The following is a 6,969-nucleotide window of genomic DNA, read 5'->3' as shown; positions in this document are numbered from 1 at the left end:
TACTGGAATATACAGGGAAATAATTAAAATTTTAAAAAAAAAAAGTGTTTATATGTGTAGAGGGTAAAACTATGTTGTAGCATGAAATATGAGGAGATAATGAACAGTTTTTGAGTCCATTAACATTACAAAATAGAAGCAGATAAAAAAGGACCTCCAAAACAACAGAAGTGAGATGAGGTGCCATGGAGGAGTGAGCATCCTCTGCCGACCTGTCACATCCGCCTTGTGCTCCTTGTCATGATCAGGAAATAATGGGAAAAAACCGAGGACAACTTATTATGCTAATAATGGCCTAACAATTAGTATGAATAAAGTCAGTCAGCTATTGACTTAATGATAAAATATCTGCTGACAAGGTGATTGTAACGATCATGGAACTTACTATATGATTATGTTAAACGAGACTGCTGATATTCCTGCTTCATCAATAACTTACATCGTTTTAAAAATTGTTTGTACATGTACATGTATTAGAACATTTCTTCCGTGTCGAATTAATGAAGGATATGGATATAACGAACTTAAGGTATTTAACCCCAAAATCTATAAAACATTTCAAAATAGGAGCAGAGTAAAACGCGGACCTCCAAAACATCAGAACTGCGATCAGATGACATGGAGGAGTGAGCATCTCCTGCCGATCGGTCATACCCACCGTGTGTTCCTTGTACGAGGGACGTTCAATAAATAATGTCATTAGCTCCATGACATACAACAAAGTAGTCATATGACATAAAGCTTGACTTTCTCTCATTATTGAATCTTTAATGAATTGATAACAGTTTGTGTGACCACTTTTCATCGCAATATTTCATCGTGGGAAGCTGGAAAACAAGAGCTATTCGAGACACTGCATTAAAAATGAATAGTGAAGAATCAGTAAACTAGAGTAAAATTAAACGCTTTATTAAAGCAGCTGTAAAAACTGTTAATATTCCAAAAATATACCAACTGAAATATGGGAAAGTTACAGCAACCAATGCCTGTTTTATAGACAGGTGAACATGTAGATTTCAATAAACAAAAATTATATAATGGGCATAAAAAATGGGTACCCTCCTTGTCAATAAGGAAGACACATAGCAAAATTGATAACAATCATTTTGGGGATAGTTCATACTGTTTTAAATTATTATTTTATAGTAAAAAGTTTTATACTCAAAGGTCACCCTATATTTTGAAGAATGAGTGAAAACGACAGCGTGTAGGAATATCCAAACAATTCTTTTAAAAAATCAAAAAATGTATTTATCCACGTTTGTGTGAAATTCTAAAAGATAATGAAACTTGAATCGATTTTGCTTTAATCCCTCAAAACAAACTTACAATAAAATGCACTTGACAAAATTGCAAAGGCCTAAGAAGAGCAAAGAATTGCAGGAGCATAAAACAGTTTTATATGTTATTTTCTGAAATATTAGCGGTCTTGTTCTTCAAATCCATATTCGGGGAGGAAGTTCAAATATCTGGAGGAGTCTAGAAAACAATTTTTTGCAAAAATATTGAAAGGTTTATGAGAGGAAGGAAACAGAATGAGGAATACACTACATTAAATGTCTTCATGACGGCGACCAAACCCCAAGGTCATGAAGAGTAAAAGAGTTTTGGGGATAAACAGAAAGTAATTGTTTTGTCACACCAACAAAATTTGCCAGATCTTTCAACCTTTGATTAGTTTCATTTCCCAAACTTAGAAAAACATCTATCAGAAAGAGAAAAACAAGTACAGGAAATCATATGGTCTGCCATATTCCAGTATATGAAGGGTCATACTCAAAAATGTGTTTGAAAAACAATTAGAAATGGAATGAAAATGTTACATATATGCGTTTTAATTGAAAGAGAATATTTTAGTTAAATAATTAAGACTAATAATAGAAAAGCGTTTTTTGTTTCTTTCCGAGCCCCCATGACATTATTTATTGAACGCCCCTCGTAATTATTGGAAAATACCGTAAAAATCCGTCGTGAATACTTGATATCGCGATTACTCAACTGGAGGAAAGAAATGTCTGTAGGATAGGGACAAATATGCTATTGAATACAATACAAAATCGATCATTGTAGAATTTATAAGGACAGATAAGTACAAAATCCTTGTGGAATACATTGCAAAACAATCGCTGTACCAGCTTAATTAATTTTTGAGAGGAGCTAATCTTAAAATGTTACATTTTTAACGATGCTCTTCACATAAAATTTTCATTGAAAATCGTCACATTTTAAAGCTGATAAAATAATTTAAACTTTCTTTATTTGATAATGTACTATTTGGAGTTCAATTCTTGGCAACACATTTTACTTTCATCATAAAATTGTTCAAAACATTCGATTGTCACTACTGTACACATGAAATGCCATGTGCCCCAGAAATCTCACATGTGTCAGACTTTGTGGTATCTTTTATCTCAAGCTCACCGGGATATACCGTATCAACGTAGGAACGGAAGTTACCATCTTTAATTGACAATACGTCGTCAGTATATCTAAATGTCGAGTTGAAGGTCACACAAGTGTTGTTTTTTTTTTTTTTTCATGTAAAAGGCTTTAAACAAATTTTGCGTAACTATGATTTTTTTTAAAACCATAGCTTTTACAATAAGTGGAATTTTTTAAATGTAGATGAGAAATTTTATCACCAACTCTGATGCATAAGTACTTATTCGTTTCGACCCAGAATAAGAAAATTTCTGTTTTTCAACACTGTTTAAAACATCAGTTTATGTAAAACATGTTTATAACAAGTTGTTTTAGTTTGGGTTTGAGATTTTATGACATCAGTTGTTTAGAAAAAGTAAGCAAATGTGCGTTATTAGAGAGTTACACGTGCTGCGATGAACTTCAGGTGACGTCATTAATTATTGTGTTCTTCGACATCACGACGTCAAATCCTACGTGTAACCACAAGGTTAGAACGTGCATTACACTGTTTACACGTACGACATAAACGTTTGAAGTTATCGATTAAATTCTTTATTTCTCAATTCAGTTGAATGATTTTTAAGCAATAAATCCAGAACACTTTTTACAATTTTAAATGAATGTTTATTCGAGTATGCAGTCGTGCTTCGCGGGTATGTTAATTAAGCATATGAATCATTTCTTGGGAGATTTAGACTTTTTAAAGAAAATTGAGTTTTATTATTTACCTAAACCTCAGATAAAGGTAAGCTATTATTAAATATTGCATAAAGATAAAAGAGTGTTTACCGCAAAGTCGTACAACACCACCACGGCATCACGTGCCTTCTATTAATAGGAAAATGTTCCTTTATAAAAAAGATAACAGAAAAACAATACTTCCGGAGTTTAATAATTTATTTGAGTAAAAATATAGTTGAAAAACATCTATTTCAACTAAAAAGTGCTGTTAGAATCCCACTGTCCTGTCAGTAAAATAATTATTTCACGCATTAAAAATCCCAAACACGCAACGAACGAACGTATCTCGACCATATTAACCCTATTACTAGTTTATAAATACCATCACTTGCTTGATATTTATTTTGTAATTATTTCAAAGGCGGATCCAGCACCGGGGCGCCGGGCGTGCCCCCCCACCCTTTTGATTTTTAATTGTATTTGTATTATCTTAAAATCAATAGGAAACACCTCTTATTTGTTATAGAGCTCCTCGGTTTCCTGGGGGCTTCGCCACTAGATTGCGCCGCTGGATCCCCACCAGGGCTTTGTCCTGGACCCACTGGGGGCGTTAATGCAGCCCCAGACTTCCCAGTCTTCTACTGCCCCCCCCCCCCCCCCACGTTTTGAAATTCCTTGAACCGCCGCTGAATAAATATTCAGACAGTTTAACTCCTAGAACATCTTTTCTACACTTCTGAGTTAGATATGTACGACCAATATCCGCTTATTATATTTACCCTAACAAAAAATACTAGAGTAAGCTATAGTTAACTATAGTTTACTAAAGTTTAGTATAGTACCAAAGTTAAAATTTTGGAACTTTGATTTACTATGGTGAAAACTTTGAAACTTTGATTTACTATAGTAATATCTTTGGAACTTTGATTTACTATAGTGAAAACTTTGGAACATTGATTTACGATGGTAAAAACTTTGGAACTTTGAATAACTATGGTATAAACTTTGGAACTTTGATAAAGTACTTTAAAACTTTTGGAATTATGTTTCTGCTTCCCATTCAGTACATTTTAAGAAAAATCAAGAATACGATTCACATAAGTTTCAGAGAACGTTTTAAATATATGACCTGTCCCCTAAAACAACGAAACACAAGAAATGAATTTTAATGTAAAGATTCTCTCTTGCACCGATAAATAAGCAATATTTATTATTATTTGTGGGGAAAAATATTATAAGAGAAGAATTCCGTCATTTAGAATCAAAATATTTGGTTCCTTAACTTCAGATAATTTTTCTACTGTTAAATGCAAACGTTGAATTTAAATTAATTACTTTGTATAATTAAATTAAGATGAACAACAAAAGCAGCCTGAACAAACCAATACCACCCCCCTTAAAACAGACTAATAATAATAAAAAAAACTTAATAAAACAAAATACAAAAACTTTAGTACTTTGATTTACTATAGTAAAAACTATGAAACTTTGATTTACCATAGTAATAACTTTGGAACTTTGATTTACTATGGCGAAAACTTTGGAACTTTGATTTACTATAGTAAAAACTTTGGAACTTTGAGTTACTATGGTGAAAACTTTGGAACTTTGATTTACTATAGTAAACTATAGTTTACTATAGTTTAATTTAGTTTACTATAGTATTTTTTTGTTAGGGTATGTCCGGTTCCTTATTTCGACACACTAGATGGGAACTTGCATCTATTGTTAAATTGTGCTCAGCTCTTGCAAAGCGTCGTATTCAGAATTGTAAAATATACATATTGCATGCCAAATTCACAAAAATGAGATAAACATAGTTTCACAGTCGATAAACTAGGTTCATTGGTTGTAAACTATAGTTTACGGACTGTAAACTATAGTTAACAACTTAATCTATATTCTGCATCTGTAAACTATAGTAAACGTAATAATCTATGTTTCACAACCGTAAACTATACTTAACACCGAAAACAATCATTAGCGATTGCAAAACATAGATTATCTGATAAATACAGTTTCACGATTTGTTAACTATGGTTTACAACTCTTAATTATAGTTAACGATCTGAAAAATATAGTTTCACGATTTGTGAAACTATATTAAACAACTCTTAACTAAAGTTTACGATTGTAAATTATAGTTTACAAACGTGAATCTATGTTTATCAACAAAATTTATTGTTAACGCATTATTACAGACAGATAAACTTAGATTAGCATTCGTAAACTATAGTTAACAATCGTTAAATATAGTTTTACAGATGCAAACTATTGTTGTCGAATTGTTAACTATAGTTCACGGTTTGTAAACTATATAGCTTACAGTCGATAAACCTAGTTTAACAATTGTGAAACTATGTATAGCTCATTTTTTTGTGAATTTGGCGTGCTATATCTAAGACATTATCGTAATAAACAAAGGCCTTCCTGAACATAGGCGGACCCAGCAATTTTTTAAGGAGTTGGGGGGGGGGGGGGGGGTGGGCAGGTGGGTGGACCCAACACCATGCATAGAATCACACCATGGCCACTTCAAGTCCGTAGCTTCATTTATAAGAAGAGGAGCTCCAAAAACTTTGCACGCTTTAAACTTGGGAGGGGTAGAGGAGGGCTTCGTGTCACTTTTCTGTTCGGTACATTACTTGCAGTCTTGAATCTGCATATTTTCTGACAACAAAAGATGTGGAGGGAGCTTCCAAAACAAAATATTATTTAAAATTGCAGCAAAAGATTATTCACGCAAAAGTGACACCCCTCCTTCTGCGGGAATTTTAGCATTTTTTATATTGATTAAAAATATTTATGCATACTTCTAAAAGTTAGTTACTTCTGAAGATGGTCCAAAAATGGTAAAGGAAAAGTTCGCTGGGATCTTCCTGGCATGTTTGGAGCCCTTAGACGGAGTTGTGAAAGTACACGGAGGAAAGAAAATACGCAAAATCTACAGATCTAGCGAGCAGAAAGGACAGCAATTTTTTTTTATTTTCCAAATGATTAGACGTATAAATATTTATATTACAGAAAAGCTATTATCTCTCTCTGTACAAAAAATAAAGGGGGGGGTCAAACCCCCGGAACCCCCCTCTGGTCTGCCAATGCTTTAATGTAATATGGATCAATTTTCATTTATTAAGTCAATTAAAATGAATCAATAAATACACATCTGAACATATGCATATACTTATATCATACTGGTTCATGGAACACCAAAGCGATTTTAACTATCAAATTGACAAATAATTTCTATTTTTATATACGTGTGATTCGTCCGTACATTTCGTCAGTTACACAGGTAATCACAAAGTAAACAAGTTTACTGTTCATAAAACAGATATTCGTTCGTTACATTTGGTGTTCTCTATTTGAACGAAATCTTACCAGATGTTTTGAATTTTCTACAAATGAACCGAGATGTTTCTTAAAACCATTCTTAACTCTGGATTCTAGCTCTAGCAGCTCTTTCAAAATATTTTAGAAGGCAAACTTCCCATCTTTATAAATCTTATGTTTTAAAATATCCAGCTTATCGTTGTTCTGTTGCATTATTCTTGTCACGAATGACAGAAGAAAGGCCGACCGGAATAACTAAATGTCTTCGAAGAAGAATATAATGTATAAAAATTAATAAGCATACCTATTTAATTAACTGAACTCCATATGAATTTCACATAATATTTACCATATTTGCTTTCAAACTCCATTTCACGTATCTTTTTACATGCCGCCCTAGCCAAATTTTCTTTACATGACATGATCAATTCCCAAGTTACCTGATGTACACATATGACGTCATCGATGGTAGAATTTAATCAAAATAACAGGTACATCATTACAAAATAAATACATTTTATTTTTGTTCAT

The sequence above is a fragment of the Saccostrea cucullata genome, unplaced genomic scaffold, assembly GCF_032062105.1.
Source record: "Saccostrea cucullata isolate Sc308-1 unplaced genomic scaffold, CSIRO_AGI_Scuc_v1 ctg4010, whole genome shotgun sequence".
In the NCBI taxonomy this organism is placed as follows: domain Eukaryota; kingdom Metazoa; phylum Mollusca; class Bivalvia; order Ostreida; family Ostreidae; genus Saccostrea; species Saccostrea cuccullata.
Note: the sequence above shows the minus strand (reverse complement) of the source record.